We start from the raw sequence: 26,020 nt of genomic DNA, 5'->3' as shown, positions 1-26,020 counted from the left end.
GTGTTGTGCATTTGCAACAAGTAATAAAAGGAGGGTGGGAAAACCCATTCTATATGATTTGAAGTGCTGAAACACAAAAGAAATAACTATCTGATTTGCCATCAGTAAGAAAGAGCTGCCAAAAAGACTAGGACAGAAAACGATCTATGCAATGATTTTTCCATTTTTGCTTTGCTAAAAAGGATGCACAGTTACTGCTTAGTCTTAGCTTATGATCTCTTGCCAGTACCAGCTGATTTTCTGAAATGGAGGATAAGAGATGCTGACAGCTGTGCCCTGTACAGAAACTGCCAAGCTGCAGCACAATCTTGTCAGGCTGCCATGTGGCTTTAGGCCAAGCAAGATATCGATGACACATATAATGAGATACTAAAAGAACTAGCATGTATCATAGATTCTAAGGAGAACTGGCAGAGCATAGGGATGGCCTTATGTTCCTAAACACAGTGTAGTGTAGTACTAGAAGGCTAGATCTTTATTATAACTACATTTCTGGATCTGAAAGGGAAAAGAGGAGCATAAAATGTAGTACCCCAGGTAAAATGAAAGGAACAATGAGTTACACCAGAGTGATCATGATGCAGTGACACCTGACTATGATTTGCAAGTAGGGAAAACTGGCAGCAGAAGAGAAAAGCTGTGGAGGGACCAAAGCAAAGGTACCAGGGACATGACAAAGCAGCAGAAGCGTAGACTCAAGACACAGGAGCAAAGAAGGGGGAAATAAATTGCTGAATAAAATTGCTGTTCTAAAATAGATCCTGCCATCTAACTTAAATAACCAGTGCCACCGTAAATAAATAAAATTAAAAAATGGAGCAGGGAGCCAATGGAGCCAATAAGGAGAAATGACAATCTTGCAAATGCTAACATGGGTGACGTTATTTTTTGTCTAAGGTAGTGAACGTGTGGAACTCCTGACAGGTGGCCAGGAGGGGAATCTGAGGAAGTACTTGGGAAGAAAAATATACTGAAAGTGTGATTTAAAACAAACAAATAATGGAAGAAAAAAAAATAAAGCAACCAACAAAATAAACAAACAAAACCCTCAGTTTATTTGCAGTCTATATTGAGTTAACAGCATTTGTAATTAGCCCAACTTGGAATCCTGTCCTGTGGCTAGAAGGAAAGAAGGGTCTTTTTAGCTGCTAGTATCCTTGTTTTGTTAACAGTCAGAGCCTCCCTTTCTCATCCTGAAATGTCTTTTGATGGCGTATGTCAGCATGGCAGGATTTGGGGACAACATGCTTCCTTTTATACCTTGGCTGTTTGGGTCTTTACAGTTAGGACTCTCCAGCAATATGCTTCCCTGGAGTGTTTTAATTTCTTACTGTCTCCTTAAAGTCTGGATTTCTGCCTAGTTCCAGAAATTTATCTCTGAAACTTTATCGTCTCCTGAGAGATCTACAAGAATTGTACATGTACTACCAGTGTTGTAACCCCTGTGGTATAAGAGACTGAATTGGCTGTACTACAGCTCCTTCTAGTAGAGGGGAAGAAAAGGAAACCCTGGCTATATCCTCGTTGGCAGTGGACCAGGAGCCTTGGCAATGCTACTCAATCCAATGGGAAATTCTCATGAAGGGAACGCTCGTCCATTATCACCGAGTTTGTTTGAACTGGAAAGAGGCTTGTAAATACCATGGATATCTTTCTGCTTTCAGAAGTCCAGCAGAATGTATTTCTCATAGCCACCTTGTACATATGCCAAAAATCCCAGAATAATCCAATCTCATTTCTCCTCTAATGCTTGTTTTTATCATCTCCCTGCTTCAAAAAATCCATGCTACATCTGGTAGAAGAAAGCATGTCCAGAAAGTATGCTAGATTTTCTATTCTGTACAGAATCCAGCTTTGAGCAGATCTAGAAGTTTGCTCCCAAGAAATTTATTGCCAGAACAGACTTGTCTGTCTACTGATATGGAGGTGCCCCATATTCCTTTCTTTATAATGCTGTTTTGCTGACTGTGGCTCAATTCTGATTATGTCTTGTGTTTATGGATAAGCATTCCCATTGCAAGCACCACGTTCCTTACTCCTCTGTCTTGGGCTAGGTATATTTGATAATCTTTGATTCAACTACTGAGAAAATGTCATATTTATAACAAATGTAAGTGAAGAACTCTCTCCTTTCTGCATAATTTAGCTTTCATCCAAAATAGGATCCACATGACTTTCATGCTGTGGATGAAACAGGTCATCCTGTTTCTTGAAAAACTATGAAAACATGGTGCCATCACCAATCAATGGGGATATCTAAATTGATGTGTTTACTGCCTCTGCTGTGCTCGTGCATATGTGCCCTTTTCTATGCAAGCAGAAACAAGTATCCTGAGATGGCCCTCACTGCGCATGAGCAATGAAATCTTCTAGGCAGAACTTCCTTTGGGCCCCATGCCTTGCTTCAGGAAGTTTCTTTTTGAGGCAGCGAATCAGTGCTGAAGACAGGAATAACATTTAAAACTCATCAGAGGACTACTGTAAGGCTCATGGCTCCTGTTCTGCATAGAACAAAGATGCCCAAACAGGACAGTTCTGTTCATTGTAGCAGTGATCCCCACCCCTTTTGTTGTAACTTCTTTAAGTTCCCTACTTACCTTTCTTCGGATGGTCGTGAATTTACTTCCTCACACACCACAAACACCCCCACACTTTTAAATTTGGAAATGAGCAGAAATAATTTACATGACTTATGAATTACACATATAATCTCTTCTATTCATTTTGTACCTTATACATTTGAAATTCTCTGTAACAGGGGTTAGGGAAGGTGCAGCAAGCTGTTTGTGCTGCTTCACATGGTACGATGGCTTCCCAGTAACCTTGTGTTTTTTACAATAAGCCTTATGTCCTGCCACCAGATTCCTTGATAGGGATGTGTGATTGCAGTCAGAAGTGGTACTCTCACTACAGCCTAGCTTGGATAAGCATTACTGCATCCAGCTGGTCACTGCTGCTCTCCCTTTTTCTGCAGAGGTTATTGTCCCCTTGGCTCTGATGGTATAACTGCAGGTGTGGTTGCTCACTTAACCAGTTTTGTCAGAATTATTCAGGTTAATTAACCATGTCTAACGCCAAGGTTCTTAACCTGGTTGTTTTCTGTACAAGTGGGTTATGGAAACTGTTAATACATTTAATATTAATCATCCAGCCTGAAGGGTGCTATTTTCCAGGAGAAAAAGTAAAGAATAGAAGTGATAGATGAAGAAGATAAGCCGCGGGAGATGATGACTGGGTTTAGCTCTAGCTGAAACGGACACATTTGGCCACTACCTGAACTGCCACAGCAACTCAGTTTTCTATAGCAGAATTCTTTGTTGTGATTTTAATCTGTCTTTCATATAAGACCATGAAAGGAAACATTAGAGGAACTACCCAGTAAGTCTAACTTAGACATCAAGCAAAATACAGACTCGGAATCAGAAAAACGTTCACTGGAAGAGCTTATCTGTTCCAACCGTCTGCTTGGCACAGGGCTGCTGCTAACACTGGGTCAGGACAGCTGCAGGATTTTGTGGCCAAGCCTTGAAAGCCTCCACAGATGATGATTCTCCTTTCTCTGGATAACTTGTTCCAAAGCTGCAGTACCCTCAAAATGAAGACATTTCTACGAGACTCCAATTGGAGCCTCCTACACTGCAATTTGTGGCTGTTGCCCCTTGGTTTACCGTCTAGCATTACTGACAGGTTTGGATCCACTGTCTTTGTAGTTTTCCTGGAAATAGTTGTAGGCTAGATTGCCCTTTAGCCTTCTCTTCACTAGACTATACAAGCCCAGCTGCCTGAGTCTCTCCTTATATATGTCAGAGGTAGTTCTGGTAATCATCCATATGGTGCTCTCTAGTTTGTCGACCTCCTTCAGCTTTCCAGAATACATCCTTTCAACACTGGACACAATTTTCCAGGTGTGGCTTTACCAGAGCATACTGCTGATTTACATTCAGATAGGACTGTGACCTCAGTCCTCGTAGCCAAGCTCTTCCTCAGCCAGTTGTTTCCCACACTCTACTAATGCAAGTACAAATTTGGGCGTTTCCCTAGATGTAGAATTTTACAGTTCTTGATCTTCATGAAATTTCTGGTGCCTTCATCCTCAGTTTTCTTAAGGTCCTGAATTGGGACTCAGATGTTTCACATGCCAGCCACCTAACTTCTCCAACTTAATACCATCTACAACTATTATCCTTTGAGTCTATCAGTCCAACCAGTTTTTAATCAATTTAATGATTTGTCCAGTTCATCTCAAAATAGATTTAAATTTTAAAAAAATAATATCTGAAATAACAGAATATGGCACCACTGTCCAATATTCTGTTTTCAATGAGTTCCATCTTTTAAGTCTGCCTTCCTTCCATGTCAGCTAGTGCTTAATAATTGGTATGTATATGGCTCATGCTATTGTTAATGTTAAATATGTTTAAGCAATAAATATAAATGAAATTCATTTTACCTTTCTTCCTTCTCTCCTAAAGTACAAATTCTAACTTTGTTTTACTCTTCTGAATTTCACCTTTTGGTGAAAATCTGCCCATACTCAGGAAAGTGTTGCTGTTGTTGTTTTCCCACTTTGTCACAGTGACGTGGCTGAGAATGAAAAACTTCCCAAAGAAAAGGATCTCTCTAGGGGAATAACTTTCAGCTGGATGGACAGAGTGCTTATTAAAGATAGCAAAGAGGAAACTGAAACTGTACCAGATTACAAGAGCATTTCATTGACTTCTATAACATTGGGTTTCAGATTTGGGAGACAGGTCCCATTTTATGGGATGCAGCATGTATCCATCTGAAACAAAACAGCCTGTGGTAACAGACCCTTTATCCACAACACTAGTAAATCTTGCAGTTAGAATAATGGCTTTAATTCCTGTTGCCTCATGCTAGAAGACTGCTAACAAACTTGAGAGATTTTGAGAATGAGTAACAGAAGCTGTAAGGGGATTAACAAGGAAAGATTATGAGTACTAAATATGCATTTCTTGGTCAAAGAATGACTAAGGGGGATATAGTAATTATCTTCTAGTATTACAAAGCTGTGCACTTCAAAAAGGGAAAGCGATTGTTTAGCACCATCAGCAGGTATATAACTAGGATTAATGAGGTGATATTTAACAAAGGGAAATGTAGGCTGAATATCATACAAATCTTCAGAATAGGAGATTAGTCAAAGGAATACTTTACCAAGGATTTAAAATGGTAAAGTCCTGTCCCTGGCATCAGAAGAGGTCAAAGCTGGAGTTAATGTAATGAATGACTTTTCTCCAAACTGAAACTTTTCTCAAGGTTCAAGAACCATGTCTTAGAATTTGGGGAGAAATATTCAGATTTCATTTATTTAAAAAAATTTCAATTTCTCTTTTTGACAAAAGGCTATGATGATGAAGCTGTTAATTCTAAAAGACTGGTTCTGTCACTAAAGCAAAGTATATATAACATGTATATGATAAATAAATCAATTTCATCCCTGGTTTTAGTAAAATGCCATTGAGGCAATTGTTTTAAAATAAGGTTGCATTTGGCCTATTGTATGAATTGGATATATAGAAAATCAAAAAAAAAAAAAAAAAAAAAAAAAAAGGATAAAATAAACTGGTATCTATTAAAACGTTATCAGTTCAATTATTTCACAATATTTACATCTTTTTATGGGACATCAAATAGGATACAGTCATAAATCTCTGTAAAAATGGGTTTGGAAAGAAGAGAAATAGCAAGCTTTGTTCGTTAGGAAAGAGAAAAGTGAATTGCACTACTCAAGTCTGGACATAATGACAGCATGAACAAGAATCTTGGCATCTGCATGTGAGAGCACACATTTTAATCTGATCACATCCCTAAAGTGGTAATAAGATAGCTTGATAATGTGTCAAATGTCAGCCTCAAAGCTCCATTCTTCATTGAACAGTACATCTAGGTGTTTGACCAAGCAGACAAGTGCCACCAATTGAGATGGCAATGTGAGAAGCATTTCTGAGTAGGTGGTGAGAGCTAAGCAGAAGGACATCAGACTTAGAAAATTAAATCTACGAAAGCTAAAGGACATCCCTAATTGAAGCTCCCACAGTCGTTTACTTTCTTAGAAAATGCTAACGTGAAAGCACCTGGCATGGGCAACTACATTACTTTGCTTTCTCCTAGCAATGACTCCTTAGAGCAAAAAGTTTCAAAATGTGTGGCAAAGTAGCAGATATTCATACAGGTCCCAAAGCAGAGCACTGAGGCCATTGCAGTACATAAGACAATAAACACTTGTGTTCTTCAGGGTAATTAAAGTAAAACTCCCACTGCTTCCTCAAACTGCAACCATCCCCCTGTACATTGATAACTCTTCCTTGCATGTCTACTATAGAAGAAACGTATTCTGAAGGAGTCCTCAAGACCCTTTGTGTGAACGAGGGAATAAGTACTTTAAATGATGTAAGTAAAAGGTATATTATGCCATGAAAAGAATTGGAGCAAGGTTGAAAGGACAATTGAAAGAAAAGCAGAATAGCAATCAAACCAAATGTTTGATTTCATAGCCTCAGCTTTGCTTAAATGTATTTTGTTTACACACTATATGAGTACGCATATAAAATAGTAAAATACTTCTTGTAATGCTCCAATGGCATATAAATCAGTGATACACTTTTACAACAGTGATAAGAAGTTATTCTTATGGATGTTGAGTGTTTATGCATACGTACATCACTTTTGATGTATAAACACGAAGCAGACCTGATTTTAAGAGGAGTAATGAAAAAAACATAACTTAGCTAGTTAAGACCACAGAGAGAAGGAGCATGAAATGATTTACCAGGATACTGGAAAGTAACCTGCTGCTTGCAAAAATATCCAAGTTATATTTAATACATTGGAGCTGTTGAGACTTCAGTTTTACTACAGACATTACCTTGTCAGTGGGTCAGTGCTTGTTAATAATCCATAGAAAATGCTAAGCTGGTCAGAGAAATTTCTCTGTCTTGAACAGCAGTCTCACTTCTTGAGCGGATGCTCTGCCCTTCAAGATGTAGAGAGAAGTTGGAGAGGCAGCACTACTCATCCGTTCAAGTTGACTTCAAGTGAAATGGCTGGAAAAAAAATTAGAAATGGGAATGAAATGGAAATATAATGGTTAAAGGTGACAGGATGGCACAGTTGCAAGGGAAGATGTGTTCCCGTGCTGCTTATGTAGGGCTGTTTTCATGGTCTGCAGTTGTTCGTTTCTTGTTTATCAGAGAAAGCATAGACTGCAGATAGGGTTATCAAAATAACAAATTGCAGGCACAAACAGTATCATAGGGGACCTACAGATGAGTCACAAGTTGATTTATTGGCTGAGTATTGATTAGGAAATCCAGTTTTATATGTAAACATATAAATAGGTCCCATACTTGCTTCTTTGTGAAGGCAATGTTTTCCTTCTGCTTTCAGAATGGACTTGCAAAGTACTTCAGTAAGGATCCCTGTGCCACTGAAATTACACTGAGATCTGTCAGACATGCTGCTCCTCCAGTAACATGTGTCAAGGTGGAATTGTCTGGATGAAACGTTTTCATACAGCTCAAGTAAAACAATAAGCTGCTTATGGCCAGAGCAGCTGAGCAATTCACCTGAATAAGAGCAAAATCTCATTAGGTGGATATAGCTGTGAGTGGAGAGAGTACAGACCATGTCACCTGAGTTTAGAGGGCTAAAATGCCAATTTTGATCTGTTGGCTGACTTCTGCTTTGTTACTTAGATACCTACCTTCAGATGGAGTAGCAGTCTGCAGATGGCTCCAAAAGTAGCCATGTTATGTTAGTGCTGACTTCTGCCTAGGCTAATATATCCTGCTGAGAAGCAGGAGCAGCGCTGTGCTGTGCAAATATACCCCACCATAGCAGAGAAGTGTTATAAATGTAATTTTCCTGAGAGATAAGCGTTATTCCCTGTCTCCCTTAGATGATCTGCAGATTATCGCCTCTGAATTTGGCCCAAACATGCATAGTTCATTGTATTCATTTTAATCAGAAACTTCAGAAAAATAAATGTTTGTTTTTGATTTGCTTGAGAGGTGCCGTACCAAAATTTAAAACTGTAGGTGCTTGTATAAGGTTCAACAGCTGATTTCTGTCCACTTGGTTGTTCTGTAATATGCTGTGGGCCAGCTGCACTTCAGAGGTTATATTCATGCATAGCTTAGGAAATACGGCAGTACCTTCTGAAAGAAAAAGCTCTGTATAAAGTGAGAATTGATATCAAACATCAAAATGAACTCTCTTTTTACAACTGAGCCCTAAACCCTGACAAATAAGGGCTTATAACTGAACCAATGGCAGTTCCTTCTCTATTGCAATGGCAACAGGTAATGAAATAGCAAAATGTAATGTGAAATTTATCATTAAACATAAAATGTGTAGGAGTAAGATAACCTGCAAGAACTACTTTAAAAAATTAGCACACTACTAAATGGTTTGAGTTCTCATGCCCCCCTATCCTTCTAATAGCAGTTTCCGTAGAGGAAAGGGATATTTTCATCACTGGTCTGCTCTGAGCATAAATGGAAGATCACTGTTTGTAAGTAAATGCTGCTCTATCTTCTGATTTTAAGTGCAGTGAATAGAATAGATAAACATCAAATGAAAATAAGGGGCTCATCTTTTTTCAGTGTGGGAGCTAAAGCTGTAGAGCAGATTCTGGATGAGGTAAAAGGCTTTAGCTGTCAAAGATTTCTGACTTCCCACAATTCCTCTCACATTTCCCAAGGTTAAATGCGTTGCCTCAAGGCAGCTGCTTAGAATGATAAAAGGGGCACTACAGGACAGCAGTGCTCTTTGTAATGTTAATAAACCTTGATTTTGATATCAGATGCAACCCTGGGAAAACCTGCCAGTTTTAGACTTAAAAATCTAACACTATTTAGCAGAAGTTCATGTAAAGAAGTATTAGTTTGGGAATGGTGATGGGCTAGTTTGAGTGACATATGAAAGCAACAAATACACTCTCTTCTCTTCCTTGTCAAATCTTACTTTTGTTTACCAAGAACAAAAGGAATTGCCCAAGTGCTAATTAAACTGAATGCCATATTAAAATGCACTGTGAAGTTTCCTGTATAAATTCAGTTTTTGAGGTTAACTGTCAGATGAGCTCAAATTCCCCTGAAAGGAAAAGGTGTGGTTCTCCCCGGGCTGGCTAACCTAGTGTAGACTCAGAATGGAGCCAAATCAGAGAGAGCTGACAAACCTCTAACAAGGGAGTATGGAAATAATTTTTGCAATAAAGACAAAGCTGCAGGAGTGTTGATTAGGTAGCTTAGAGTTTTATTCAGAAATAATGTGAACTTCAGGAAATGCTTCTCTTCCTAAAGTTCTGCTTAAAAATGACAAATGTCTAACAAGTATTGGCCATTATGTCTGATTGTCATCATTAGTTAGATATTTCTGAATCAACAATAAATATGTAAGTTAAAACTTCAGGGGAGTGACTCAGAATAAAGTAAAATGAGACATATTTATGATCAAGGCAGTTAGAAATGAACGATGCATTTTGGTCATGCGGAGTTTGGCAAAATGGAACTGCAGCTTATCCTCAAAGAAACTCTGCCTCTTTGAATCCATGACAAAACTCCCACTGACTTGAAAGAGGTTTGGATTTCACCCAGTAAGTTGTGCTGAAATCTGAACAAAAGCAAAAAGGGCTCTCACAGTTCATGGGATGTGAAACTCTGTATTCTCCTCCTTCAAATTCACCAGCAAGACCCATTCCCATAATGGGTACTGAAGAACAGTGCGCCAAAATTGCAAAGATAACATGTTAAAGAAACCTGAAACTGTTAGTAGTGCACATTATTAGCTGAAGTAATCATATTACCTTAGAGCTACGATACTATTGCCCTTTTTTCTTTAAAGTTCATTCCCAGTGTCTGACTGGGATATCTGGGACACCACTACTCTTACCAAACAACAAAAACTTACAAATTTCAGTGCCTGGTTGGAACCCAGCCATGGGCTCTGTGAATACCTACTAAAAGTGCAGTGCAAGTGAGCTACGTGTGCAGCTGTAAGACAAACAGAATTCTAGGCTTCAGTGTGTGAATCGGGTTTTGGTAGTGATAGTTTTTGTTTATTTGTCTGTTTTTGAGGGTTTGTTCGCTTTTTGTTTGGTTGGTTGGTTTTGTTTTATTTTTTTGGCTCTGTTTTGTTTTTTTTAATGCGGGTCTTGACTTTCCACCAGAAATTACTTCCAATTGTTTTTGCAAAATTCTTCATTTTTTTTTCTGTAGGAAGGTACTTATATTATATGCAAAAATAGATAACAAAGAAAAATATGTTTATTTAAAAATATTTCTTGTTTAGGAAATCCTTGCAATACCCTGATTTTTTACCCCACTTTTCCAAGGAAATAGGTAGCGATATTAGGAAAATGAGGAAAAACACTTGTTTGTTGATACTACATACTTTCTGAAGTATCTCTCTATAACACTGCAATATTTCTCTCTATTCTTCCCATGAAATTTCACTATGGAAAGAAACAATAGTGGAAGGACCAGATATTCTAAAAACATTCTTGAAACATAATCCTAAAACAAAATTCTAAATTTAATCTTACTTTTTTTTTTTTCTTTTTTTTTTTTATTGGAAAAGAATGGCAAATGTTTTAAAAGCAAGAAACAACTAGTGATAGGGGATTAGATTTATAATCCAGGTTGCCTTTCCTTTAACCACAGCATCGAATAAGACTTAATTAATAATTTCATTGGGTACATGTGGCAGTCCATTAAGATAATACATACCTGGAGCCAATATGCATTAAGTATGTGTCCAAAAATTACTTAATCATAATTAGTAGCATGCCACCGTAAGATAAACATTAGACCTGTTAGGTGTCTAGCACAAAGAGAAATAGATAGCATTTTATCCTGGAGGAATACACCCTGTCTTGCATAGTATGGTATTGTTTGTTTGCAGATGCGATTTTTTTTTTATTTTATTTATTTATTTATTTATTTTTAACTTAAATCCATCAGGTGGAAGTCAGTGTTCACTCTGGCATTGTTTTGGAATTCCCTTTTTGCTCTGAAAAATTCTGCTACTCATTGCTGAATTTGCTTCTCTATCACTACTTGCTTGTTCTTGTTGTTTTTTTAAAAAAAAAAAAAAAAAAACTTTGAAAGCCTATTTTTTTCATCCATGTGTAGCTTCAGCTGCTTTTCTGCTCCCCACAGATAGCCCCGTTACCCTCCCCTCATTTAGTTAGCATCCTCCTGTCAGCAGTGCAGCAAGTCAGTACCTGGTGACAAGTGCATTACCCTGTGCAACTTCAAAAAGAAATATAATACCAGAGGGCAACAAATACGTTAGAATAAAAGCTTCTTTTTGTTCTGGAGAAGCTGGAACTTAGCTTCCAAATGAAGCTTACACTCATCACAAACTACTTTCTAGAGTTAAACCAGCAGGACACTGGTTAAAGTTGTGCTGCTTATACTTAACACACCGCACTTTAAAACATGCTCAGTAAAGTAGTGCTGCCTCTCCTTGGCAGTATCCACAGGTGAACTGCTCTTTAATGACTCCTTGAATATCTTAAGGACATCAAAGCTTTTTCCTCAGCACCTAATGCTTTTCACTGAGCACCTTGTTCTCTGTTACTTGGTGTGCTTTTATATGTGTATATATTCACTATTTAAAGACAAACCGGACAACATTCAAAGAACAACTGCAGGACAACCTGTGGACCTCAAAATAGAAGATCTGTAATAAAAATCAGGAATAGCTCCATTTTGATACAAGCACATGCAAGAAATCTCCACTTATGGAAACAGAAGGGGCTATCTTGTCAAATGCGGTATGACTAAGTGTGCTGGCATGCTTCTTTCTTAGTTTGGGTCATTGTTGCTATGCCTGTCTGGACCCCTGTCCAACGTGGAGCTTGTCTGCACTTTCTTCATGCTGGGCTTGCAGTTTACTTGAGTGAGAATTCAGGTCAACATGTAAGATTTAGAATGATCAAGTGTGAGCTTGAGCCTCAGGGTAATGTGCTATTTCTCCAAGCAAAATCTCTTTTCTTATGAATTAATGGTTTGTCTGGTCACTATCGATCTTTCTTCAGCTGATCTTTTCTTCATTGATCTTTTCTCAGGAAGAGGAATGCCAGTCAGCTAATATACTGATCTCAGAGCTGAGTATAGAGTCAGTGTTTCACAGTCTTTCTTCAAGGGTATTTGGTAGTCTTTTCCTTCAGCATTTCCTCATCTGTCTTTTTCATGTAGAATAGTCCTTGAGCACTGTCACCGATTTCAGCAAAATTATATTAAAATGTCTGATACTTGATTGAAAACTCACATGGTTCTTCTGGTATTTGAAAATGAAAGGAGTCGCTGCCCGGTGCTATCCCCAGTATGCACACCGTGCTGTTATTTCAGCATGGTCTCTGGTTTCCTGGCTGTACCAGACTATTTAACAGGATGCTGTGGGGGAAACCACAAACTGTTACAAATGAAAGGAAGTACTTTTACTAAGCTAAGATCACTCATTGACATATCTTTAGGCTTTTTTGAGTATTCCAATGAAAATAAAACATATACTTATCCACATATACATTTCTTCATCAACTATAAAGAAAAAAAAAAAAAGAAAAAAGAAATAATTTGAATATGCTTGACTTTCATTTCTAAAGAAACACTTTATTATTAGAAGAAGTTTTAAAAATCATCTCCACGTGCACTATTACTGTTCATTGGAATAAAGTTCTTTTGGAGGTGTGTTGAGAGCTACCGTATGTATCACTAGTACAAAGTAACAATTGTTCATACAACTGAACTCTATTTGACCATCAGAGGAAGAAAAAAGGGTATAAAGCACCATTATAACAGATCTCAATTTTTTCTACTACTCCAACCTTAGCACTTTAGCGCAGAGATAGCTCCATCAATCATTTAAAACCACTGACCATACTTCGCACCAGCTATCAGCTGTAGTTCATACTGAGCTTTCTGTGTGCTCCAAATGGCTTTACGTTTTATGTGGAAAGCTGGGTTGAAAATTTATAGTTACTTTCCTTCTGACACCTGGATTTCCCACCTGGAAAATAAACTCCTTTAACTACTTTAAATCTTCATGAATTTCTTGCTGCCTTGATCTCAAAGGGCTAGATCGTGACTGCTACTGCATGCCCATGCCATGAAGTAATAATCCTATTCCACTGTGTGCGAGTCTATCTGATTCATGGGCTCCAGACACAAAGCAATAAGCAGGCGCTGTATCCCCATTTAAACCCAGATTCTCAGAAACAGTTTGGAATCTAGCAGCTCAGTTTCAAAGGGAATTTGATGCCCAAATGGATCTGAGAGTCTGAGCTCTACTGCCTGCCCCAAGCTAGCTAAGTGGGGACAAGAGAAAAATACAGGTGAGTTTGTTAACATCTGGTGTAGCCAAATTGTGGTTTGTAGTTAGCATAGACCAGCAAGAAACATTTTTTCTAGTATTCACAATAAAACCATTTGTTTTCTAGTATTGGTCATAAAATCTTTCATTGGATTATTTAGCTTTAGGCTCAGAAGACGGTGTTTCTACCTGTATGTCTATAGCATTGTTGATGCTACTAGGTACATGAGAACCCTCACTTACACAACTGTATATCACTGCACGGCTACCTTGAAAACAGCTCTGTTCAGAGACATTAGTGTTTTACAGAGGGTCATTTTTGTCACCTAACCAAATTCTACTTAAAGCAAACAAAAATCCTCATAGACATCAACGTGGGATGTGCAGACATAAAAAGGCAATGAGTCAGTCAGAACTGAATTGGGAAAATAGTTTCTTCTTTAATAACATGCTGCATACACCTCTGAAATTAAGTTCTTTCTTGCCTTACCTGTTTGGGATTCAGTGATTACAGTGGCCCACCCTCAGGACATCCAGAAGAAGTGGAGGAGCTTGGCTCCCAAATGCCACAGCCTCTTCCATCTTTCAAGGCCAGTAGTTCTCACTGTCTGTGCATGGGAGCTCCTCTCACATTTGCAGAGGCACTGTGTAATAGTGAGGGAAGGCTCAAAAGTTGCTATCAGAGCTTCTCTGATATACTGAGTGAAAAAAAAAAGGGGGGGGGGGGATGAGTATTTGAGTATTTTTACTGTGGACTTCATATTTATCAGGTGTCTTAATCATCTCCCTTGAAGGGCTATAAATCTACTGTGGCCATTACAGAAAATGAAGCAAACCAACAAGTGATCTATACTATGTGCTCTGAGGATTTAAAATGGTGCTTCCACAAATACCTCCTCCAAATTTCAAGTATTATTTTGTGTTGGCTTTAGTTAGAAGGGCACTTCGTTAAGTTCAGCTGAAAGTAAACCCAGACTGGGCCACTGCCTCTACTGCAGTTTACCTACAGCTTCATACCATGGAAGTTAAAAATAAACTGCAGCTTATTCTGCTTACTGAAATACCAGTTCAACATGTCATGGGGCTTATTAGCAGACTGAGAATGTTCTTCATGCCTTAATGCTAGGGCATGACTCTGATGTAAAAATGAAATGGAACTATTTAAATTGACTTGGATACTTATTAAGGAGAAGGTTTCATTTAATTCCCTTTTCTGTTTTTCTCTCCTTTATAGTAGCAGCCATCTGGGCTTGATAGGAGGTAGGGCAATGACAAGTCTATTCTGTGAAAAACACTATAATTTTTAAAGCACTATTACCAAATGAGACTCAATAGGCAGAGTGTGTAAGTGAAAAGTGATTTGCCTCGTGGAAAAAAAAAATGCACCCTAACTGTATGCTATAGGGATCTTATGGTGCTAATTGGAAAACTCAAATTTGTAGACATTTGCAAGTTGAACAGGTGACAATGTAACTGGTGATAACCAAGGACTAATTATCTCAGCTGGGAATTAGTCATCAGGTATTCAGAGCCAAATAAAAGGGGAGGGAAGCTTGGAATAGTAATGTGTCCTATTGATGTTGAAAGAATTAGTGGGATAAAAAAAAAAAAAGTTAAATGAAACAAATACTCTCTAGGCTAGTACAGTGTGTGACTGACATGGTTCTATATCTTAAAGAAATTCAGAACTTGGGCTGGGAGGAATGGAAGGAAATAATAGTGTAGAGCTGTATGATTTGCTAGCTACAAAAATTCTTTGTTCACTTGTGCATTCTGCTAAACTGAGGGTAGGTTAGCAGTTTATAGAATTAAAACTATTTGCTTAAAATAATTATCTACTATTCTAGTTAGAAACATTCTGTGGTGTCGGTCTATGGGTGAGAAAGATTACGCTAATAGAGATTTATAGAAAAACCAAAGGCAGAGAGATATGAGAACTATGCAGTGCAAAATACACATGTACCCAGAATTGTGTGTGTAGGCATACCTACTACAGGTTTCAAAAATACATAATTGGATGCAATATACATAAAGTGCACTCTATTAATTCCACCTTGCCTCTACCTTCCTTTACTTTAATGCTTATTGTAAAACTTAAATCCTAATGAGTAGGGCTGAGACAAAATAGGGCCCTGGAGGTTAACAGGAAAATGATAAAACAGCAAATGAGCTATAGAAAACTGATTCCTGAGTACATCACCTTTTCCTTTTTTCTTACAATCTACTCAATTTTATTATTCTTATATTTTCTTTTTCTGGCACAATATGTGAACAAAAGTGACAGCACTTTAAAAATAATATCAAATTCTGAAGGCAGTCAGAACCTTAAATTGGAATTTCAGTCTTTGACATTGGAAACAAACATACAAGACAATTGTTAGTATTCTGCATTGTGCAGATAAAGACTTAGACTACTAGCAAATTCTTCTGAGAGACATGCCTGATAAGATTATAAATTAGGTTCTACAGAGAAAGTGCACTTAAAGAGAGATTTAATTGTTTGCCAATAAAAATCTCATGTCGCATGGAGATTTCAGAGCTCATTTTAACAGTTGTTACTATTCAAATGCCTTGTTTTAACAGTTTAGGGTTTTGTTTGTTTGTCTTGGTTTAATGAATCCATTGTTCTAACTCAAAACTTCACTGTTCTCCTGACTTTTGTGTCTGAATTAAGATTTTGCTCCCTTTTCCTGTGTGCTTATTGCCATACAATAGATGGAGAATGTTATGTGTGAGTAAACATCTTTTAGACTCATTAGACTTTAAAAAAAATGTGCGAACATCTAAAACTGGGTGTCCAAGATTGTCTGCCATGTACTGTTGGGCAGCTTGTTCATGGAATGTTTATGACTTCTTATTCTTCTTATTTATGCACGCAAACTGTGATGTTAGATTTTTGTGCTCGCACAGACAATTGGCAAAGTCCAAATAGAAAGGCAGGAGTACATAAGAATGTGTTAATTTCCATTCGGGGATAGAGGTGCCTTAGTAAGATAGCACGTAACTTCAGCTGATTCTAAATTTCAGCAAAAACTGTGAATCAAGCCAGGACAGAAAGCTGGAAGAAGTTCTGAAACATTTTCAAGTTTGTATTTGGATAAATTCAGTAATGCATTCAGTGATCTTTAGCTATGCCATTCAATTTTTAATAATATGTTTTTTAATGCTCAGAACAAAATATTTGCTCCATTCTCCCTACATGAAGTAAGAGTTAGCAAAATGTATAGCATGTTATGGAACTGGGAAACCATAAGCATAGGTAACATAGGTGCTTCTTTATTGGAGATTAACATCTGAGGATCTTGGCTGAATCCCATTAAAATAATGAAACTGCTGACAGGTCTTTTTATCAGGCCCACTACGAATGTCAATTCCTTTGGGCTTATTCACCACAGACAGTTAACAATTTGGCTCATAAATATAATTTCCATATACATTTGCTGATTAGCATTGGTAATCTATTGAAACCTCTGTGTCTGTAAACTTGGTGAATGACAAGGTGGATTTCTGCTAAGACATTAGCCAGTCTCTTGACATCATCACTTCAGCCTTATAGTTTCTACATATTTAACCTTCTGTTTCTAATAAACATCATCCTTTGCATCAAAGGGCTTTAGGACATCCATATTTTGCTGACACACTTGTGCTGTGCTTTATTTATTCATCATCAAAGTATGGTACTGGCCAAAAGGTGAATGACCTCTCTCCCCTCTAACTCATTTCCTGAGTAGACCAATATCATCTAACTTCAAACACTGACAAATGTAAATTGAGGTCTGTGAAATTAGAAAAGTGCTGAACAAGAGTATACAGAGAAGTGTGACATTTTCCTGTTGTGAATAGCAATCTAATATCATTTCTCCTATAATAAGAAACCTGGACGTTGGGTGTGCTTTACCTATTTGTGAGGTATATAGGAAAACCTTTCAAATGCTCTTAATGCACAGAGAAATTGCACACCCCGAACTCTATTAATGCTACTTTTGTATATCCAAAGTAGTGAGAATAGACTCTTTGCAAGGTTAAACTGGGGGTCAGAGCTCTTTTGATGTTTCATGCTGTTGTTGCTCATTGTATAAACTACTTATGTGGTGGCCATATACTTAGTGAGATACTGAATTCTGGACTGGATATTCAGAATTGGAAAACAAAAGCACAAGCTTCTTAAACATCTCTCGTAGCCTTCAACATAAATTATTAAAAGAAGAGGCTTCCAGAATTGTAAAATATAGCAACTTTTTCTGAGTTTGTAGATACGTAGGAAATAATGAGAGGGCAGCTGTGCCTTATATCCATTTCAGAGAATTCCTGATAAATTTTCAATAGCTTTTTCTGATGATTGTTTACATATGCATGTCTTGATCTTTGAGGAAGTAGCTTTGTATTTTGATTTTTGAGTATATCATATATTTTTCAAGCATGCTCTGCAATGGCTGCAGTTAGCTCAAGATGAGCACAAAAGAAAAATGGGTGTTGAAGAAAGCACTCTCATCTGTTTCTAGTCACATCTTTATGCTCTACTTTTGCCTGAAAATGGACTGATTTTCACTTGGAATTTAATAGAGATTACTAAACCCTGGTGAAATTTAAGTTTGCTTGGTTTATTGATAGTTTAAGACAGAAAAGGATAAAAAATGATTTTGGTCTTATTTTGTGTGTCTTTACACAGCTTTTGTACAGAGCTGATTAGCACTATGTTCACACAAGCTAAACCTGCTGATAGAGCAGTCTCTTGTTTACTATAAGAAAGGCAATTGTCCATAACACGTAGATTAAGTAATTAAACACCTAATACGTGGTCCTGATTCTGGGAATACTTAAGCATGTCTGTAATTTGGCATGCATGAGAAGTCCTCCTGACTCTAAAGAGATTACTCACATAAGTAAAGTTATTATTTCTGGGAGATGTGTTGAAATGAATTCACTTACAAGAGTGAGATGGATTTGCAAGTAAGTTGAATTGCTCACACGCAGTATGTCTGCAGAACCATGGACCAAGTTTGCAACTGTCACTCTCGTCTATACACAGTTCGACTTTCCCTCATACCCAGGTGGCTTCCATTTGGCATTTCATAGCATTCCCCCAGCAGTTTGTGCTAGCCAAGATAGCAAGTGACTCAACACAATAGTGTTGTAACGTGTGCTGTATCATCTTTTGATGCCCTGGATTTTGGTGTTCAATGGGAAACAACAATAAATTCATGGCGCTTTACTGCCTCTGCCAAATGTGACATCTTTCAGAGTATAACATGCTGAAAAGCTTGCACAATCTGTGCCAACTGCATGATTTAGCTGCTATAAAATCCCTCTGAATCAAAACCATTTTGAAATAAAGAAGAACCAGCCTGAGAATTTCATTGCACTGTTGGATATCCACTCAAAGATCAATCACCTGTCCTCATTCTGTATTCCTGCTGTATTTTCCAGCTTAATCTTTTCTGCAGCTTACCTATTTCATTAAGGCTGGAATTTTAAAAGACTAGCAGTTGCATGCAGAGGCAGAAAGTGAAGAGTGAGAAGTGTGGAATCTGGAAAAAGCAATCTCTTTCTTCCTTTCTTGTTTCTGTGAGACTCTATAAAAGCCAGATATGCTGACTATATGCCTTCTGTGGTTTGGCATCCTAATGTTCCTGAATCCTGCCCTACTAGCTTGGTGTAGAAAAATAGGGTTGGCTGTGAGAGAACAGGTTAGTCCCTCTGATTCTCTGGAGTTTTCTCTTCCATTTAATGTTTTATGTAGTATTCCTCATTGTAATAGCTTTCTTTGTTAGAGTGATCCATTGCTAAGATCTCTTATATGCATCATCCTACTCTGTACCTACTGGGAAAAGAAAGAGCATGTCTCAGGACAGATTAATGGTGGTTTAATTTAGGTTTGATTTGTGTTTGTTATTAGTTATAAATAAATATGCTGCCATATGTTTGTTGAGTAAGGCAATGTCAAAGAAATGTAGTTTGTATCAAAGGCAGATGATGGTGAGAACAATGTAGTCTAAAGTGTCTGTAAGAGGCCAGGGAGCCTCTCTTTTTAGAGGAAGAGAGACATGGACTTCTTTTGCAGAGTCAGAAGGAAGAAGGTCTTGCACAGGATCTCTCAAGGGTTCCGGATTCCGTATCAAGTACTTATTGAAAGGAAACTGCTGACTAGTGAGATGCTCTCAGCAGGGTCTGAGACACTTGTTGGATGGGGGTCTCTAAATCCCCAGCATTTCCTCAGCAAGTGTGTGAAGCAAGAGTACCTTGTAGATCTATGGCATTAATTCTCTGCCTCTGCTCAGACATGCCAGATATCCCATCAGGGTATGTCTAAAAAAAATAATCTGAATTACAAAGAAACATGACCTTTAGGGGTGAACTAATCAATGGTGTATCAGCAAAGCACTTTGTGTAGAGGAAAGATGATTGTCCATTGCACTGTTGTATTGAAAGGGTGTTTAAACAACACAATGATGCATAATATTTAAGCCGTGCAAAAGGATTATATTTGTTATATTATGTTGTTGGTTCATTCTGTGGAACATTTCTAAAAATTCACTCTAGAACAGCCTATTAAAATGATAAATTATCATTGCAACATCTGATCAAAAATTCAGTAAGTTAATTAATGCTTCTTTGTCCTAATAGCTCATATAATGAGAAGGAAGTTTGCTAAATTAGGCATAGTAAAATAATTTTGTCACCAATTTGATGTCAGATAGGTTCATGTATTCAAAATTTTTTAGAAGATCTAATAATATGGAAATGTACCTGTGTGGACGGTTCATGTGTATGTTCGTATATGTGCGTAAAATTCTGTTGTTAGACTTCTGGGGTCCTATGACTGTGATTTTGGCTGCTAGCAGTAGTTACCAGAATTATTTGTCATCACCTGTTTAGAATATTTGATTACAAATTTACATAGGAAAGGCAACAGCCTATAATGAGAGTATAAATCACCTTGCGATAGTGCCTTGACTGGAATGAAAGTGAGTACTCTCTTGTATTCAGCCTGAGAGCATACTAATAGAGGTGCATATTTAATTCTAGGCCATCTAATTAAAAGCAATTTAAAGAAGTAATGTTCCAGCAAATAGAATAATGTATAGGTAAAGAAGTATGGAAAAAATACCTTCTTCCTCTTCATGAGAAAGTGTTTCATCTTGACTTCCCACTTTATCTAAAATTTATTTTATGATCATGTGGTCCTAAATCTGTCATGAGTAATTCTGAGAAACTAATTGTTTTCCCTTTCTCACATAAGTGAGATCAGTTGATGGTCATAGATACCAACTGAAAAGTATTAATAAAAAAAAATCCTTAAGTCAGGGATCATAGAAGGAATTAAGTGGTGGCAAGCAATGCAAAAGGGAATGTACATTTCCATTGATATGGAGCAACAATAAACACGGTTTGGAAAACAATGTAGTGTGTCAAAGGCAGACTGGTTGCTTTATCTCTTTATGTACCTCCAGCAACATTAGTAGGAATTTGCTTCAGACCAAAGTAAGGGGAGAAGGAGGTGATATCAAGCACAGTCTGAGTGTGTAAGCCTTTGCTTCTAGTAAGTTTGATCTTCCTGTGACATACAACTTCAACAGCAAGACTCTCACTGACTGTAAAAGATTCTGGTACAGACCTTGATAATAATGTCATGCGTTTGTGGGGTTGCTAAGAGGGACAGAGAAAAAATTCATTAGTAACATTTCAGTTCATGTTTCAGAAATGACTTCCAGCTTGTTTCCTACAGAATCTACACAGGCTCGTTGCAATGCAGCTCATCACAAGACGTCTACTAGACTTTTGTGTTCATTAAGTTTACTTTAGTCATCGCTACAGTTCAGCTTTGGGGCTGAAGCAGACCATGGAACTGGTTTACATATTGAGTTTTTGCAAATCTAAGTACCACAGTAGCACTTAATTTCAAAGAAATGACTAAGTGTGCAGCTGTGTGTAAATAACAATTAATTGACAAATTAAAACACATTATGGCCAAAATTTAGGCCACATATATGAGTTATTTTCATTTCTAATGTTATTCTGCTTGTACTGGTGTTGTGTTGATTACAAGAAAACATATATATAAAAAAATGTGTAATTTTTTCATTTAATCAAATTTACCTGAAAATTCAGTGAAATATTTAACAAGATTCATGACATGGAAACCTGGCCAGGTTTGCTGCTGAGTTTCCTCACTGGGAACTTTCTGAGGCAGCTGCTGCTCTCTGTGGCTGGATGAGTGACTGCAAATGGGACTATTTTCCTATTTATTCCTTATTCCCTATAATTTTGTCTAATCTTTAACATTTTTGAAGTGTCTCTTTTTTTTGTTCTTTTTGGATGCTGTTTCACAGGTCAGTGTACTCCACTGGCACAGAGCTTTTCTAGCTTTTTTTTTTTTTTTTGCATTGGCCACAACCCTCAATAAACTCGTGGTGTCATTGCCCCGCAGGGCCATGCCGCGTGGTGTGCTGGGAGGCCGCAGAAACACAGCAGGGGTTTGGGAGCAGGCTTGTCAGCAGCGAGCAGAGGGCAAGTGGGAGAACATCCCTCTGAACATGTAGGAAGGCAAAGGCTGTAAATCCCTCTCTGGTTTCCAATCAACTGGCTGAGAGTTGTAGGCAGGGAGTTGCCCTGAATTCAAGCCAAAAAATGTGATTTTCTTCACACCATTATTTTGAAACCTCTGAGGCTTAGGTGAGAAGCAAATTCAACCATTTCTGTAAGGGCTGAGCTTGTACTGAACCTCCCTTCTCTGGTGAAGAAGATTGTGAGGAGAAATAAAGAGAAGGCCTTTCACCAGCTGCCCAAGTGAATCAGCAGTTAGTGGCCTCTCCGTCACTGGCAGCCGGAGCTGCCTGCGCCCAGCCAGGGGCCTGCCATGGCCTCGCTTGAAGGTCCTGGAAATCTCCACAAGGCAGGACAGGGGGTGTTGCTGGCACAAAGAGGGTGTTGGGGTGGCCCAAATGGCAGCGTGACCCCAAAACGTTAGGGTAGCACAGACAAAAGGGCATAGGGTCTCACCACCTCCATGGTTTCTGTCAGCCCATGCCCCCAGGCCTGTTTGGCAGCCATTTTGGCCCAATACCCAAAGGCTGGGGAGAAGTAATAAGGAAAATTATTTGAGGTGTGGCTTCACGTGTTAAATAGTTGTGTAAAGTATGATCATGGGGAATCAGTGCTGCCTGTTTTAGCTTGATTATTAGTCTTGGCTATTGTATAAGGCTGTTTTTTTTTTTAGTGCAAGTATTTTTTTCCTTCTAGGTTTTGAACAGGGCTTAGCCCACACGCAGTAGTGCTGTTTGGTTTTAGTACTGCTCAGCATTTCTCTGAATTTCCTTTTTTTGTTGTTGTTGTTGTTGTTGTTGTTGTTGTTGTTAACACTTCCTTATTGTATGATTATAAATCTCCTCCCTTTACAGATTTCTTTCTCCCTCATTTTCCCCCCTAATCAAAAGAAATAGGTACATTTTGTTCTGTCCCTTAATGGCTGTTTTTAGTCTGAGTATTTATGGTCTTTACAGGAGCAGAGTTAATACTATATGATGTCAATATTCTTCCAACATAGTTATGCAGCCGTCTTACATTTATGACCTTTTCCCCCTATAATTAGTTCCAGCTGAAATTAGATTCAGTGAGAGCCTTGCTCCAATTACAGCCAAATCTGAATAAAACTGATTCCACCGTGGTTGTCTGGAGAAAAAAAAAAAAAAAAAAAAAAAAACACTTTCCAGTTTCAGTGTAGATAACTAAGTCTCGCATCTCCGCAGTACATCTGCACTTAATAAAAGTGAAAAGGGCTTAAGGGCCAGCCCTGTTGGGAGCAAAAAATTCTCAGTGCTGCCAACAACTCAGAGCAAAAGTCCGTTCAGTTCTTCATGCCAACTCTTGCCTGTTGTTTATCCAGTCTTCCCTGTGGCAGGATCTGCCTCAGTAAACATGTACTCCATGTCTCCTGATGGGTGGTAGGCAGCAGGTGCTGTGCAGGACCTGTACAAAAGATCTTTGCTCTGATACATGAGGTAACTCAGGACTGGACTCAGAGTCACCACCACTTCCACACCATGGTGTGGGTGTGTGCTGCAGTGCATGCTTGGAGGTCCTGGTTTCTGGTGAAGGAATTTGGATGCACATGGTGAGGACATGGGAGACATGTCAGCTCCCTGTGCCTCCTTACTTTCTTTGTGAAGAAACAGGATTCATGGGGAGGAGGACAAAATCATGAGCCATAGCACCCAGCACTACAGGCATAGCCAAAGGGATTTAGACTCCAAACAGCCTAGGTGAATCTGTATGTTAGCCTTTTAATGCAGGTTTGCCAGGGTGTCCAGCACAGCTATAATACAAATAGTACTGATGAATCTTGAGATCCCTACATAAGCTTCTCAGGTGCTGGATGCCAGAAAGAATTACGTGAGAGGAGTTGCTTTGAATTCAAAGCTGTGTTTTGTATTAGCCAAATGCCTTAAAAAAAAGAAAAAAAAAAAAAAAAAAAAAGCCTTTTTTGCCATTATCTGAAATATTTAGCTGGGATTAAGTGTTTGTTTACCTCAGATGGTTTTGCAGCCAGGTTTATGCTTTTATCACCTCCAGATTGGATTACTATAATCCTTTATTTGCACGTTAGCCTTTTTTTTTTTTTTTTTTTTTTTTTTTGGCAGCTGGGTCAGCTCAGAAAACCAAAAATTGATTTCTGGCACCCAGAGGAGTAAATTACCTCTTATCTGCTCTGAAATCATTGTCGTATTGGGTTCTGATTCCAATCCAAATTGATCTTCAAATTAGATTTTGGATCAATAATAGCCTTATAATGGAATGACACTTTTAAGGCTCCTACCAGCTGCTGTGACCCATAGAAGCTGATGAAAGAGTCTCATCATAGTGTATAATTTCAGAAAAATTAATGCACATCCAGTTCCATTAACTCACTGCTACCTTTTCCATCAGGGCAATAATGTGCATAGGGTCAGTATTGCCTTCAGCCAAGTTCGCATGGCCAATTCTCCAGTTCAGCTGTGGCTCCCTGGTCCTACCCAGAAAGCTTTGTAGGTTTTGGCAAGGGATAGATGTTGTGTTTCTAACCCTGAGCTTTCAATTCCAATAAGTGCCTTCTGAGACATAGTAAAATGGCCCTGCAACATTAAATGAAATTAATCTAGAGATTAATTAAAGTTTTATATTAAAAAGTGGCAATCTAAGGGATAAGAATAAATATTTAGTGAAGGAGCAGAAGATCCAGCATTCTCCAAAGCCCATGCAAGAAGCAGGAATTGCTGTAAAGGTGCAATTTCCCTCCAAGCTTTTTCCAGGCACTTAGTATTTCAGAAGTGATTTATCTGGAATATGTGTGGGTTATTTTGAGGCTGTTATGATTATATCATTTGATGAGTTTTCTTTTTTTTTTTCTTCTCTTTTCTGCAATGAGGACTTTAAAGTGAGAGAGACAGTCTGGAGATAGCTTGTGATTTGTTTAATTAACTTGCTTTCTTTTTATGGATGGTTGCTTGCAAGGCTGCTCTTTCATTTGGTGATTGTTTTTGTTATTAATGGTTTCAGACAGAGCTCTTCACATATCAAGTGCAAGTTTTTGCAAAGCCAGTGAAGGAATCACACAAGAGTTCCCCCTCCCTCCCCTTCTTTCCTGCAGCTCATGTTTATTTTCTGTGGTGCTACTCTCTGTGGTCTGCTGTGGTTGTTAGCACTTCGCATTTAAAAAAAAAAAAAATATTTAGGAGTTGAAAGCTTTTCCTCTCAAACTTGCAAAGAGATATTTGTTTTGCAAAGGTGTCAAGAAACATTTTCAGTTTTTTAACATTTACGCTAACATAGTATGTCAATTTTTTAATGATATTCTTAGTCCCAAATAAGATGGAGGGGCAGCATGGGAAAATAAATTTTATCTTCTGTGTCCATGGATCATATTAACTCTCAGGCTCTTCCTGTTATATCATTGTGGTAGGAGGGTCTCTGTGCTATGTAGGAGAGGAGAATGGAAAAAGGTAGGAGGGAAGAGGGTATTTGATTTATATGTGACTTAGAGGCTTGGAAGGACTAGGGGCTTCAGTAATGTACAGGCTGATCAACAGCTGGTGTGTGTGTGAAATAAATGTTATAGCCCTCCCATATGTAGCATGTTACTTTCTTTTACCAAGAGGAACTGAAAGCAGTTATTCAGGTGAGCTCTCTTGTTAGAGCCATCCTGTGAAGGCCCAAGACCCATTCTAATGGCTTGTTTTCACCTCCAGTGTAAGTCTATAGTTAGACTTTGTTATGACCTAAATCCATGCCACCACTCAAAGAGGCAGTCCCACCATCTCTCCTTCCTCAGTCTGCTAATTCCCAGGGCTTTTCTTCTGCTGAAATTAGCATTAATGCAGCTATATCATGATTCAAATCAAAGATACCTTTTATTTTCAGAAAGATCAACTCCTTAGCCTGGCCCAGTCCATGTGTCCATGTCCTTATGTGGCAGGACTGAGGAGAAGGAAGAGGAAGATGAATGAGGCAGGACTGCATTTTTCTGGTAAGTGAACTTAAGTAAAAGTAGATATAATGTAGCTAGAGTTCAAGGTGATTCCTACTGTATCAAGACAAAGATGAAGTACTGTTTACCACAGTATATATGAGGCCAGAAGGCATGGATAGCAGCAGTAGTTTGTGTAAGAGGAAATAGTGTTTTAGGACTGGTACGTTTTGTTGCAAT

The 26,020-nt window shown here is 38.2% G+C and overlaps 2 long non-coding RNA genes across 2 annotated transcripts in view; one reads left to right on the top strand and one right to left on the bottom strand.

Annotated features, from left to right (window-relative positions):
- Positions 1-26,020, top strand: part of LOC311443315 — a 217,227-nt gene that overhangs the window by 80,933 nt on the left and 110,274 nt on the right. The window contains exon 2 of the long non-coding RNA XR_014697211.1: positions 25,735-25,840. This is a non-coding gene — a long non-coding RNA (uncharacterized lncRNA). The remainder of the gene's footprint in view (positions 1-25,734; positions 25,841-26,020) is intronic.
- On the bottom strand, positions 11,690-14,039 carry LOC311443316. Its single transcript, XR_014697212.1, has 2 exons — positions 13,832-14,039; positions 11,690-12,425 (listed from the first exon to the last, which is right to left on the bottom strand). It is a non-coding gene; the product is annotated as an uncharacterized lncRNA (long non-coding RNA).

Source organism: Aythya ferina, assembly GCF_964211825.1.
Source record: "Aythya ferina genome assembly, chromosome: 12".
Taxonomy (NCBI): domain Eukaryota; kingdom Metazoa; phylum Chordata; class Aves; order Anseriformes; family Anatidae; genus Aythya; species Aythya ferina.
The sequence above is the reverse complement of the archived record's forward strand: the minus strand, read 5'-3'. Positions and strand labels throughout refer to the sequence as shown.